This window comes from Oncorhynchus kisutch, linkage group LG2, assembly GCF_002021735.2.
Source record: "Oncorhynchus kisutch isolate 150728-3 linkage group LG2, Okis_V2, whole genome shotgun sequence".
Taxonomy (NCBI): Eukaryota; Metazoa; Chordata; class Actinopteri; order Salmoniformes; family Salmonidae; genus Oncorhynchus; species Oncorhynchus kisutch.
This window is the reverse complement of record NC_034175.2, coordinates 16,877,344-16,892,307: the sequence shown is the minus strand read 5'-3', so window position 1 is coordinate 16,892,307 and position 14,964 is coordinate 16,877,344. Positions and strand designations below refer to the sequence as shown.

The following is a 14,964-nucleotide window of genomic DNA, read 5'->3' as shown; positions in this document are numbered from 1 at the left end:
AGGCATGAAACCAGAAAGCCCCATTTGCACAAGAAGACTAAGGTAACCTGCCTAAATGACTACCGACCCGTAGCACTCATGTCTGTAGCCATGAAGTGCTTTGAAAGGCTGGTCATGGCTCACATCAACACCATTATCCCAGAAACCCCAGACCCAGTCCAATTTGCATACCGCCTCAACAGATCCACAGATGATGCAATCGCTATTGTACTCCACGCTGCCCTTTCCCACCAGGACAAAAGGAACACCAACGTGAGAATGCTACTCAATGTAGTGGAGCAGGTTGAGAGCTTAAAGTTCCTTAATGTTTACATTACCAACAAACTATCATGTTCCAAGCACACCAAGACAGTCGTGACGAGGGCACAACAAAGACTTTTCCCCCCTCAGAAGACTGAAAATATTTGGCATGGGTCCTCAGATCCTCAAAAAGTTCTACAGCTGCACCATCGAGAGCATCACTGCCTGGTATGGCAACTGCTCGGCCTCCAACCGCAAGGCACTACAGAGGGTAGTGCGTACGGCCCAGTATATCACTGGGGTCAAGCTTCCAACCATCTATATAAATAAATTAGATTTGTTTTTTAAATAAACACGTTTTTTGTCCATTAAATAACATCAACTTGATCAGAAACACAGTGTAGACATTGTTAATGTTGTAAATGACTATTGTAGCTGGAAACGGCTGATTTATTATGGAATATCTACATAGGCGTACAGAGGCCCATTATCAGCAACCATCACTTCTGTGTTCCAATGGCACGTTGTGTTAGATAATCCAAGTTAATAATTTTAAAAGGCTAATTGATTATTAGAAAACCATTTTGCAATTATATTAGCACAGCTGAAACTGTTGTGTTGTTTATAGAAGCAATAAAACTGGCCTTATTTAGACTAGTTGAGTATCTGAAGCATCAGCATTTGTGGGTTCGATTACAGGCTCAAAATGGCCAGAAACAAAGTATTTTCTTCTGAAACTCATCAGTCTATTCTAGTTTTTAGAAATGAAGGCTATTCCATGCGAGAAATTGCCAAGAAACTGAAGATCTCGTACAACGTTGTGTACTACTCCCTTCAAAGAACAGCACAAACTGGCTCTAACCAGAATAGAAAGAGGAGTGGGAGGCCCCAGTGCACAACTGACCAAGAAGACAAGTACATTACTGTCTAGTTTGAGAAACAGACGCCTCACAAGTCCTCAACTGGCAGCTTCATTAAATAGTACCCGCAAAACACCAGTCTCAACGTCAACAGTGAAGAGGCGACTCTGGGATGCTTTTCTTTCAAAAACAAGGACATTTCTAAGCGTCCCCAAACTTTTGAATGGTAGTTGTAAGTCAAAGGTAATTGATGAGAAAGGCTGCATTTGCCCTGTGGGCCTGGGGATGGTACCTTGCAAGAGGGACAGACTTCAGTTGTTTGAACTGGTGATGCACACATGCGTCTCATGCATACGATACTAAAGGCACATTATTTTTGATCACCACAATCTCAAATCAAGCATACAGATCCGCATACACATAGCCTACTCAACTATGCCATCTCTTGATGTTGATACCAAGACAAATTCAAAACATAGGTAAACACACCGCTGGCAGATCTCTAATATGGAGTGGTTTCACTCGCAATTCCACTCCAGGCCTGGCCCCACTGTTGCTGCTCTGGGATTGTGCTAATTAGCAGCAGGAGCTAAGACTAACATAAGCACTGGGGAGAGGCTACAGGCAGGGAGGGCACACAGTGATCTGTGCATTAGTGTTAGCTCTCTGGGCTAGGTGGCTATTGACAACAGGTGATATGGAGCCATAGAGTACAGGGCCTTATGTGCCCCTGCCTGGTGGGGACATTATTTAGAGACATATTAGCCCTGTTAGTGAGTCCTCACTGCCTACTGCCATGACGACAAGCTTCAGCTGCAGTCAAGAGGAAGATGAGATCTAGAGCCGGGCCTGAGAAAGAAAGAAAAGAAAAAAAGAGATGAAGGATTGTGTCAGGGGAATAAATCATAGGGAGTTAGGTTAAGAGAAAGATACAAGGCTGCTTGGTCTCTTCATTGGTACTTAATGCCCAATAGAAAGAGAGGCCTAAACCTTTCAACACGTCTGATTACAACAGATGATCTTGATCTCGTTACACTGTAAAAAAAAAAAAAAAAAGCAATACTTTGCGGTGGTGAGGCTGCATGGAGGCATCGATCCAAACACCTACATGTAAATGGAAAAAGCATACGAGGACGCTTTGACATTCAGCATTAAAGTGTGATGCTCTGCGCCCACCGGATTAGGCGTGGTCGTTTTCATCTGAAGGGCCCAACATGTTGGGACAAAACCAACTGCCAATCCTGGTTGTGACTGAACTACTGTGACTCACCTCTGCAAAGTTAAACACAGGGTGGAAAGGGAGGCCTATGCCATTTCAGAGAAAAGTGCTTCAGAGTGAGGCTAAAGATTTTGCATGAACTTTATACAGTAACAGGCCTAACATGTCTTAGGCCTATAGTACATGTACTGCTTCAGTGGATTGAATAGATTTAGTTCTGAAGATGCAGATTCCAGCTCTCATCCAAAATAACAGCATAATGACCTACAAGACATCAGTCTCACTTTCACGCCGGCCTCTTCAGTGTGACACGCAGTAAACAGATGGGAAAGACAGAAAAACATCTCATGTCCTTTCAGCTAAGCTCGGGTCATATACCACCTTCAGCACAACGGGTCAAACAGTGCACTAGACTCTGGTCAAACACCACGCAACAGGTAGCAACAACACTTGGGAGTGTTTAAGTTTGTCATTTGCTGATTGGTTGCTCTTGTGCCTCGTCTCGGAGTGGACGTACAGGTTGGCAAATGGCAGAGGGTCACCAGGTTGGCAGGTGGAAGAATGTTACCAGGTAGCAGAGGGTAGCAAGGTGGTGAATAGACCTTTATCCCAGCACCAGGTTGACTATGGGCTTCCCCATCACCAGCTGGTCCTTTCAAAACCTCATAAGCTTTCCCTCCGCCATCAGCGACACCAGATCGTGGACAGGTTGGGAAAAAGGACAACCTTTTACAGCGTACTCCTCATAGTTTTGGATGCTGGAGTAACAGGACTAAAGACTTCATTTTGAATGGCAGGGTTAGCTGACGCCAACACTTGTTGCTATAGCCTACCTAAGGTTACGGGAGAAGCAGTAGCTAAAGATACACCCATGATTAATAGACTACGAGTAGTGATGCACCGATATGACATTTTTGGCTGATACCGATATCTGATATTTTCCTTGCCAAAGAAAACGATACCGATATTTAAAATTACTATGGCCTTTTAAGAATTCTAGTACAGTTAAAAAGTTAACATACACAAGCAGTGGTCTAAGGCACTGCATCTCAGTGCAAGAGGCGTCACTACAGTCCCTGGTTCGAATCCAGGCTGTATCACATCCGGCAGTGATTGGAAGTTCCATAGGGCGGCGCACAATTGGCCCAGCGTCGTCCGGGTTTGGCCGGGGTAGGCAGTCATTGTAAATTAGAATTTGTTCTCGACTGACTTGCCTAGTTAAATAAAGGTTATACACACACCAAAAAGTTATTTTGTTGGCATTTACGCATGTCCCCATTTCCAGTAAAACATCAAAACCTAATTCTTTCACTTACTTGCTGTGCAGTTTCGTTGTTCATTTGTTCAGTCTTTTCATTCTCAACCAGGATTTCTATGGAACGCCATTTGGGTCTTTGCGTGTCAAAAAAGATACTATTTAACACTATTTTGTGTGTTAAAGAAGTTTGTTGACCAATCAGGGCCTGAATATGACTGCACATCACATAATTTAACGTGTTCATTCCTTTTTTTACATAGTTATTACACATTGATTACACTATCACTCGTATTTCATGTCACAACGATTCATTGATACATATGCTATGATGCTGGTAAAGTTGTCTCGCGCACCTACAGTGCTGGTCATAAAAAAAGCTAGCTAGCTCATGGATGCAAACAATTTTCTTCCCCAAAAATGACACTTTCAGTAGCTATAGTTAGCTAGCTAACTATATAGCTCTGTGTCATCTAAAATATCCATAATTTATAAAACAGTTCTTATTTGATTAAATGGTGGTCGGACCTTGCGGTTAGCCTTCAAACAGTATAATTCTACTATTTGTATTCATTTGCATCACTGTCAATGACTACTTAAATTTTTGGGGCAAACTACAAATTCCAATTGTGCTTATTAATCCTTATTGTGGCTAGCTTCACAACACATAACCCGGTCCGGTCGAGCCTCACTAGCCAGATGAAGCTAGCTGGCTGCTTATAACGTTAACCCTGTCGCCCAAAGCTAAGTAGCTGGCTAGCTATTTATTTTCATGAACTGAAGTTCAATTTCAATAGGCGAACAACAATACTTACTCACACGGATTCCTAAATCATTGCTAAGAATAATGAAAATGACTGCAGTTTCTACTGGTCGTTGTTTTCAGGCTGCATTGTATTGGTACTAGCTAGGTAACAAGTTAAAGTTAGCTACCACAGAATAAAATAATGCTTTATTACCAAGCCGTGTTTTGCTTGTTTGATGAATTTTTGTACAGCTTTGACAGTGCTACTGCATATTTTTTGACACGCAAAGACCCAAACGGCATTACATAGTACGCTATTAGCTTCTTGACATATATTGACGCTATTACATTGTACCTCCGTTAGGGCAATATCTGAAAAATAGAGCACTTGGTAGTGTTAACCGGTGCTCGACCAGTCGGCGAACAGTTGATTGTCAAGGGCTACGAATGCCATTATCGTAGCTTTAATAGATTTTGACTTTGAGCTGTCTCGCTGAAATTTTGTTACTCTTTCAAATGACTGACTTGTTGACAGCTCGATCCACACAGCAGACATTGTGGGGTAGTTTAGGAATGCTGTGTTGCACGTATAGCGCAATATTTTGCATCATTAAGTCATGTACCTTCATTATATAGGTATGCACTAGAGGTCGACCGATTCATCGGAATGGCCGATTAATTAGGGCCGATTTCAAGCTTTCATAACAATCGGTAATCTGCATTTTTGGACACTGATCATGGCCGATTACATTGCACTCCACGAGGAGACTGCGTGGCAGGCTGACTACCTGTTATGCGAATGCAGCAAGGAGCCAAGGTAAAGTGCTAGCTAGCATTAAACGTATCTTACAAAAAAAAACAATCAACCTTAAGATAATCACTAGTTAACTAGTAATATCATCAACCCTGTGGAGTTATCTAGCTTGTCCTGCGCTGCATATAATCGATGCGGTGCCTGTTAATTTATCATTGAATCATAGCTTACTTCGCCAAACAGGTGATTTAACAAGTGCATTCGTGAAAAAAGCAGTCTTTGCACCAATGTGTACCTAACCATAAATATCAACGCCTTTCTTAAAATCAATACACAAGTATATATTTTTAAACCTGCATATTTAGTTCATATTGCCTGCTAACATACATTTCTTTTAACTAGGGAAATTATGTCACATCTTGCGTTCTGTGCAACAGAGTCAGGGTATATGCAGCAGTTTGGGCCGCCTGGCTCGTTGCGAACTGTGTGAAGACCATTTCTTCCTAACAAAGACGGTCAACTTCGCCAAACGGGGGATGATTTAACAAAAGCGCATTTGCGAGAAAAAGAAATCAATCGTTGCACGAATGTACCTAACCATAAACATCAATGCCTTTCTTAAAATCAATACACAGAAGTATATATTTTTAAACGTGCATACATATTTAGTTAAAATAAATTCATGTTAGCAGGCAATATTAAATTAAAGGAAATTGTGGCCACCTGGCTCGTTGCAAACTAATTTGCCAGAATTGTACGTAATTATGACATAACATTGAAGGTTGTGCAATGTAACAGCAATATCTAGACTTATGGATGCCACCCGTTAGATAAAATACAGAATGGTTCCGTATTTCACTGAAAGAATAACCTTTTTTTTTTTCTTCTTCTAAATTATAGTTTCCGGATTTGACCATATTAATGACTTAAGGCTCGTATTTCTGTGTGTCTATTATATCATAATTTAGTCTATGATTTGATAGAGCAGTCCGAGTGGTGGTAGGCAGCAGCAGGCTCGTAAGCATTCATTCAAACAGCACTTTACGGCATTTGCCAGCAGCTCTTCGCAATGCTTATTGCGCTGTTTATGACTTCAAGCCTATCAACTCCCGAGATTAGGCTGGCAATTACTAAAGTACCTATTAGAACATCCTATCGTCAAAGATAAGAAATACAAAATGGTATAGAGAGAAATAGTCCTATAATAACTACAACCTAAAACTTCTTACCTAGGAATATTGAAGACTCACGTCAAAAGGATCCACCAGCTTTCATATGTTCACATGTTCTGAGCAAGGAACTTAAACTTAAACATTTGCTTTTTTACATGGCACATATTGCACTTTTACTTTCTTCTCCAACACTGTTTTTGCATTATTTAAACCAAATTGAACATGTTTAATTTATTTGAGATTAAATTGATGTATTATATCACGTTAAAATAGGTGTTCATTCAGTATTGTTGTAATTGTCATTCTTACAAATCGGTATCGGTGTAGAAAAAAAATCGTAATCGGTAGACCTCTAGTATGCACTACAGCTTTCACGTGGGTTTTGCACATCTGGCTTTAAACTAGACATCGGCCGATACCGATGTTGGCATTTTCAGCTAATATTGTCCGATTCCGATATGTTCACTGATATATCGTGCATCCCTAATTACGAGCTCTGTCCTCTCACTCTTTCAAGTTTATTTTTCTAGACATTTCGCCAAGAAGCAGATTGAGGTTGTGAAAATATAACCAACATTGGGCAGACATGAAAATAGGACAACTTAGGGAAAGTCAACACTCATGTTAATTATTTTCCCCACAATGTTTTCTATGTTAGGTTTATATGAGTGTGTGGGGAGGGCCTAATGAACACAGTTGCCACCCAACATCTTCCTGAGGCAACATCAAGGCCAATAATGCTAACATTTTCCATAGGTAGGAGGGCATCCAATTACATGGTGTAATGGTCATAATAAACTAATGGTATAGGAGACACTGCCTACAAACAGCTTTAAAAAGGCCTGGCTCTCATAATGAATGGTTCCTTGCCCTTACCTTCCTGTAACGTTGAACAGAAGAGGCACCCAATGCAAAACAGTCTTCTTTCAGTCTCAAATTGGGAGACAGTACATCTAAAAATAACCCAAGGTTTCCCCAGATGGGTCACCATTGCAAAACCCTTGTCTTCATGAAGCAGACAGAGGGAAGCAGCAGGGGACATTCAACCTTTCTTCTCAATGCTGGGCTACAACATTAATTAGCCTAACTGTCAGACACTAGAAAACTTGTTGAGGATCACTGTTTGAGTCAAAGTGCAATGCAGTTCTATACCGGCCCATGTCTCATGAACCCTGGCAAGACAGAGAACTGACTCCGATACCAAGAGAATGAAAGTGCCGGAAGAAAGAGAGGTGTTTGTATGCTCTAACCCAAACAGAAATCTCCAAAACAAGCAAAACCAATTAAGAGAGTTATGTTGTTGACAAGGATGCTGCTGCTTTTGCATATGAGAGGTCAAAGACAGGCAGAAACTGCTTCGCCAATAGAAATCCCCGATCACGCTTGTAGGTGATGTCATGGCGACGTTGGCTAGCTAAGCTCATGTGTAGAAACACGTCAGCAGGTCTAACGGTCGTCTTGCGCCAAACTTCGCATGTGCAGGCCGTCAAAGCAAAGGCACTCAACATAAAGTTGTTTTTTGACGAAAATCAAAACATGTTAGTTTGTCAATTTCAGAGGTTGGAGTAAAAACATGTTCAACTACTTATTAAGACATTGACTTGAATCTAAGTTGTGCCTTTAGACTGAGAAAATTAACTACTAAGAAAGAATTTCACTTCTCTCATTGACTGCTCAAACACCAAACTGTCTGCTTAGTCTATTTCACAGACGTTTCTGGAAGTCTCGCGATGTTGCGCCTCTGGGTTTATAAACTCGTGGTGTGGTAGCTTATCAACCTCACTGTTCGGATGGGGCTCATGTTTTTGGTGTATGCACAGTTTGCCACAGCCTCCTCCTACAGAGGAAGTAATTACCCTGCACACATTAATCTGAAGAGATGAGCATCAAGTGATTTTTACACCGCTCACCAAAATACGAATTAATGACCTTAAAGCGGCAATCAGCAGGTAAAACAATAAAGTGACCTCCCCACCAGTTTCAGTAAAAAGTTCAAGGATGGGGCTTGAGAAATCTAACCACTCAAATTCATAGACAGAGCTATGGATGCAAGGATTCACCATCCATTATATATCAGAATTATAGTTTTAACCATGTTTTAAGGCTATATAGCATTTGTATTTACTTTGTTGACAAACAGTGGGAGTAAAACATGTTTATAGTTTGGGTTCTGATGGGGTACGACAGCTGAACTTAGGTCATGAGACATTTATAAGTTAAATTCTTCAAGAATCAATGGGCATATATAATTCACACTGAGTGTACAAAACATTAAGAAAACCTGCTCTTTTCATGACAAACTGACCAGGTGCATCCAGTTGAAACATATGATCCCTTATTGATCAGTGTAGATGAAGGGGGAGAGGATGTTGATGCCTTGAGACAATTGAGACTAATTGTGTGTGCCATTATAAGGGTGATTAGGCAAGACAAAAGATTTAAGTGCCTTTGAACAGGGTATGGTAGTAGGTGCCAGGCTCACCGGTTTGTGTCAAGAACTGCAACACTGCTGGGTTTTTCAGTAGTTTCCTGTGTGTATCAAGAATGGTTCACCACCAAAAGGACATCCAGCCAACTTGACAACTGTGGAAAACATTGGAATGAACACAGGACAGTATCCCAGTGGAACGCTTTCGACACCTTGGAGATTTCATGTTCTGAGGGCAAAAAAAAAGGTGGGTGCAAGTCAATATTAGGAAGGTGTTTGTAATGTTTTGTACACTCAGTGCATAAGTCTAAAATGTATGTAGAAACTGCTGCTTGCCCCTTTAACTGAAGGAAGCATTGCGTGAAAGACGGAGGATAGCATAATTCAACCAGACAGGAAGAGAAGATTTGCCTCAAGCATTTCAGCTATTAAAGTGAAAGTGTGACTGCCAAGCTCATGATTCACTACACCTTGGACCATGTAGCACAGGTTGTATGAGAGGATAAGCACACCCTCACTGTATATGTGAGACATTTGACTTCACCACCACCCCCACTAGCAGGTGTTTATGTAAGCTGAAGTACAGTACAGCTACAGGCCTATGCCTCCTCACAGAGACACCTAAAGAATTCAGGCTACTACTTCACTACACCCAAGTCTCTGCTCTCCATTCTCTAAGCTAATGCCCACTCTGCAGCCAGCCACAATCACCAAGGGTCAGACAGCCAGAAAAAAATATGTTGAGTCCTTGGAACTGACAGGTACCATTTCATTGTAGTGTAGCACGGTATACCGAGCTTTCAGTCGTTTTTCAATATTAGAAATTGAAAGTTTGTTACTAGAATGTGTTACTTTCGGTACTTCTGTCAGTGTCAAATGTGCCTAACGTCATCTACTGATTGAGAGAGGATCAAGTATGTCTATCAGGGCAGCCGATGTCCCCTAACAGCGAGAGAGCAACCGCCCTGCTCCACTTACTCTTTGCTAGCTCTAGCCTGGCCTGAGGAACCACTGCACTCAATAGCATTACAGGCTAAAACACTTGCAAGAAGATACCGGTAGCTTCCGAGAAGCGCAGCGGTCTAAGGCACTGCATTTCAGTGCTAGAGGCGTCACTACAGACCCTGGTTCGATTCCAGGCTGTATCACAACCGGACATGATTGGGATTGATTGAGTCGTCCGGGTTAGGGTTTGGATGGGGTAGGTCTTCATTCTAAATAAGAATTTGTTCTTAACTAACTTGCCTAGTTAAATGACAACATTAGTTGGTGATGGGTTTTCAGATCGAAAGTTGAGGGACAAAAAGCAAACTTTATCCCCATTATCTGATAGGTGGGGTAGTAGATGCAGAGGCTTGCTTATGGCTCAGCTCAGGCGCTGACATATACACATCATTTACACACACAGTGAGAGAGGTCAGCTCAGACAGATTCAGCTTAGAGGCACCCAGCTCATAAGCTCCATTAGCTGCAGATTAGAATGGAAAACGAATGTGTTTATACAACAAAATGTCAGTGCATCGAATCGTATCGTTTCGTTCCTCTAATCAAACCGAGTCGTTTAAAACCGAAACATATTGTTCCTGTATCGTATTGGCGCCCATGTATGTACTGAATCGTCAAGAAAGGGAAAGTTGCACATCCCTAAGATTTACCACTCAAATAAATGATTAGCGTTATGTAGTTAAAAAAAACAAAAAATTGAACCAAAACTCATTGTAATGCAATGATATTGAACTCAAAAGATCTGTCTGTATCAAGTGACATTACTTGACTTTGGCTGATACGCCTTCTTTATTTGTTGTGGTATCGAGTATCGAAGACAAAATTCTGGTATCGTGACAACACTACTGCACTGTGTTATTGTCAGCTTACAACAAACAACTTCATCCTCGCTTACCTCTGCGGAGGAAATACAGCCTTACAGCAGAGGACACACTCATGGCTTACCATGAGCACAGCATGTCTACAGAGGATTTTATGATCACAATATGAGATAAGGGGGTTGGAAATATGTTGTGTGAAGTGGCTGTTTATGTGATATCTAAAACAGGTGTGCAGTGCAGGCACATTGACCTGTTGAATAGGACAGGGCTAAGTTGAGGTCAAACCCGTCACTGCAAATATGGGGGGGGGGGGGGGGTTGGTAACCTTTCAAAACAAGCCATTTGACCTAATGGCCTCTGATGATATAGTGGCATGATGGCATTTTCACTTCACATTTAGGCTACTACAGTCGATATGGTACCCTTCCCCAGATCTGTGCCATGACACAATCCTGTCTCAGCACTCTACTGACAATTTCTTCGGCCTTGGATTTGCTCTGACAGGCACTGTCAACTGTGGGACCTTGTATAGACTGGTGTGTGTACCTTTCCAAATCATGTCCAATCAATTGAATTCACCACAGGTAGACTCAAATCAAGTTGTATAAACATCTCAAGGATAATCAATGGAAACAGGATTCATCCATGTCAGAATAAGGCTGTAACGTAACAAACATTGGAAAAGGGGAAGGGGTCTGAATAGTTTCTGAATGCACTGCATTTGTAAAATCCCAATAGAGAATACCAACTAAATGCTAAAGAGCGCATTGTAAACATGTTGTACAGTTTCTGAACTAAACAAGTAACTCAAAAATACTACTCACTAATTTGGCTGCACACAAAACAAATATTTGCCAGCAAGGCTCTTGGTCCAGGATGGGATTCTCTGCTGCTACCAAGCTAATGCTTGATTTTGGAATAAGCTAACCACTCAGCTAGATAGCTAGCTAGCTACTAAATTTCCACACCAAATGCACAACTGCAGACATTTCGCACATTTTAGACTTAACATACGTTATTAGATATCTAGCTGGCAAAAATGTTGTTCTGAATTCCATATTGTAATCAGATCCCCTGACGCATGCTGCACAACAGTGAGTGACTCACAAGGCTCCGATCTCTCGTCGTAGTTTGCTTGTAAACAAACACCATGTGACACGTGACTGGGGACTACCGTAAACTTCATAAAAATGTGATAGGTTAACTATATTACGCAATGTTCTTTATCTCCTATAGTATTGCACAAGTTGACTGCAGGTATTTACTTCAAAAGTATCTACACATTTTAAAATGTATTAAAAAAAAACGAATAAATAGTTTCAACAGTATTGAAAAACCATCCCGTGGCTTTTTCCAAATACCCTGACATATGGTATACTGCCCAAGCCTAATTCGTGACATGCACAATGGCTTGGGACTGTTGTGGATGTGCTCTCTAAACCAGAGCAAAAGGACAGTGCATTTACAGAATACAGGGAGGGCCCTTATCAATCCAACAGCAACCAGGTTTGATTTGAATTTCAGTCTAACCTTTGTTAGGGGACCTCTACCTTCAAGTGAAGGTGTGGGACATTCCACTGTGTAAATTATTACAGTGAAGCCACCTGTAAATAGGCTAAATTATAACCTTGTGCAGGTGAGAGCTTAAATTTAAAAAATAAACACTGGTTTGAGGGAAAAAAAAAAAAAAACTCTACTCTTAAAATGGCAAATAATTATTCAGCTACTATTCTCTACCGAGAACCTTGGAGGGAAAGATTTAGTCCTTGCCATAACTTTGCTGACTAAGAAGCTAGTAAAAAAAAGCATTAGGCAGAAAGGATGTAAACTTTGACTAGAGGGGAAGCCACCCCCCAGTGTTGTGGGGCTAGGCTACATAAAACCTCTGAATCGATTTAATGGAACAGGCGATGGATCATGGGATTCGATTTGAATTGACAAAAATAATTTAATGATTGTCAAAGACAAAGTGCCTGACCCAAATTAACTTGGCTTAAACCTTTGAGGTCACCACCCTTTGACTTCAACTGCCTCTCAGGCCAAAAGTTGACACGCTATAAATGATCAAAGTACCTTTTTGTCTTAACATTATTTCTTAGGCTAGGCCTATAGGTTGACAACATAATTTCAACCTCTACAATTTCCAGTATAGGCAGCGTGGGAGCTTTAGTAAGTCTATGCATTAGCTCAGACCGCTCACAGGGTTGTAAAATCACCATGGAGATCAAGAGTCCGACTGACACGCCTCTTTCCAACCGAGTTATAGTAGAGGTCAAAGGGCACTGTGTCATGTGGTTGATCCTTAAGCTCTCTGCTTCTATGTGGAGAAGTTGTTGTTACTCATACCACTCACTCAGAAAGCTATGATCGCTCCCTCAGCAGCAGCATTCACTACAGATTGATGTTTAAAGTGAAGTAAAAAAGGGTAGCTGAGCTCCATATGGTGTTTGAGTATGAATACATTATATTTTCTGATGACATGTGAAATGGCTGCTCTTCCAAACGCTTTCCAGGTTTTTGGTAGCGCTCGTTAAACTCAACCATGGTGTCTGTAGGAGCAGAAACTGCGAGGATTTATCTACACAGGAATGCACCATAACAACATCTGTTACACTCATTCAGACGTGCTTATGCGTTCATCATATTCACTTCTGGGACATTTTAATACAAAAGGTAGCAAAGAATGGTAAAAAGGTTGAGTGGTAAGGCTTGCAGTTAGCCACGTTAAAATAAAACTGTCTGTTAATAGCAAGAAAAAAACTAGGCTACTCACGGCCCATCTTGCTAACTGTTTGTTTACCTTCATGTGGCTAAAAGTGAAGTTGTCACAAGTGAAATCCTCTCAATGAGACAAAAAAGAATAAATCAGATGTAAAAAGGCCCTGCAAAAGTGAGTCTGAATTGTGCTTTTTCAAAAACGCCAGGTTGGAGGCAGGCACAACAAACGCAGAAGTGAAATGCTTACATAATATGAAAAACCCTCCTGTTGCGACAGGAAACTATTTACTATTACATTATAGGCCTTTCTGTGACAGAACTACTTCCTGGTGAGAAAGATAGGCACAATTGACATACACTACACCGATAACTTTAGCAATACCTGTGAGCTACTAAAGCGAAGGCAACCTATTTGTTTCAGAGTGGGAAGTATTCTAGTGTATTTAATCTGCATCCATTTATAAACAGAGCCATATTGGATTACAGGAACCAGAGCAACATCCTGTACCGGTGCGGCAGAGCAGCAAGTTGCCTGAGGCTGGGAGGAGTCCTCCTGGGCAAGTCGACTGCATTTAGCCTCACCTAGGCCTAGCTGGTAGAAAACTGGTTTTACACCGTTAAGCTAAAAAAAAAAGAAAGGGGATAAAACCACTGTCAAGCAACTTATTGTAGGTGCCTCTTTTCAGATGCACATTTTATGCTTTGCCTCTGACCACGTGAAACTACACGAGGGGGGAAAAAAATGACAGCACCTTCATTCAATAGGCAATGGCCTATTGACACACTTGCACAACGTTGTCCTTTTGCCCTAAGCCATCTAGGCTACTCTACAGTTATGAATGAGCAGCATCAGGAACTGGGTAGTCGTGTGCGTTTCGTACCAGAGCAAAAGCAACTGCTAGATTGCTCAATACCTCAAATTTTGACATAATTGTACAAGGCTGATGCTCTGACCAGGTGAAAAACTAGCTAACTGATGTCGTAATCGCAATTTCTTAATCTTGGTCCTGGCAACTGAAAGAGTTGCATATTTTAGCCTTAGCACTACACAACGGATTCAAATCCTCAAAGCTTGATGAGTTAATCATTTGAATCAGTTGTGTAGTGCGAAGGCAAAAATATGCCATAAGCAGACGCATTTAGCCAAAGCGACTTGCAGTACACATGCATATATTTACGTAAGGGTGGTCCGGGAATCGAAACCCACTATTCTGCTCTACAAACCGAGCAAGGATTTTAAAAATTATTTTTAAGTACACACCTTTGCCTCCGAGGAGGAGGAGGATAAAGTACATTTAATGATAGCTGAGCTGTCATTGTGGTGGTGTTCTGCATTCAAGTTTCTACAAGTTTAAATGGTGATTGATATTTGTCATGATTACTAGTTGGGTAGCTAGCTAAATGAGTTGAACCTATTTATGGCCGTTGTAAGCTCTCCAGCTACTTAAGTACTGGATGTGGTGATAAACAACAAAACGGCTAGCTATCTAAATTCTGTCTAATTAACTAGCCCAATAATGGACTAAAGGAGCCTAGCGTTAATCTCTATTCCATTCCACAGTGCCCTCTGCCACCTGGACAAGAGGAACATCTATGTGAGAATGCTGTTTATTGACTACATCTCAGCATTCCAACACCATAGTGCCCTCCAAGCTCATCAATAAGCTCAGGACCCTGGGACTGAACACATCCCTCTAACTGGATCCTGGCTTTCTGGCGGGCCGCTCCCAGGTAGTGAGGGTAGGCA

At 41.4% G+C, this 14,964-nt stretch overlaps 1 protein-coding gene across 4 annotated transcripts in view; it reads right to left on the bottom strand.

Annotated features, from left to right (window-relative positions):
- The window catches only part of LOC109908217 (pleckstrin homology domain-containing family F member 2), a 39,762-nt gene that overhangs the window by 6,213 nt on the left and 18,585 nt on the right, over positions 1-14,964 (bottom strand). Inside the window, exons 1-2 of one of the 4 annotated variants that reach the window (XM_020506788.2) lie at positions 11,324-11,631; positions 8,728-8,902 (exon numbers count right to left, since the gene is read on the bottom strand). The exons of 2 other annotated variants lie outside the window; for them this stretch is intronic. The gene's annotated coding sequence lies outside the window, so the exon portion shown is untranslated. Of the gene's footprint in view, positions 1-8,727; positions 8,903-11,323; positions 11,632-14,964 lie in introns of those variants that run through there. One more of the 4 variants, XM_031788994.1, reaches the window with a different exon arrangement.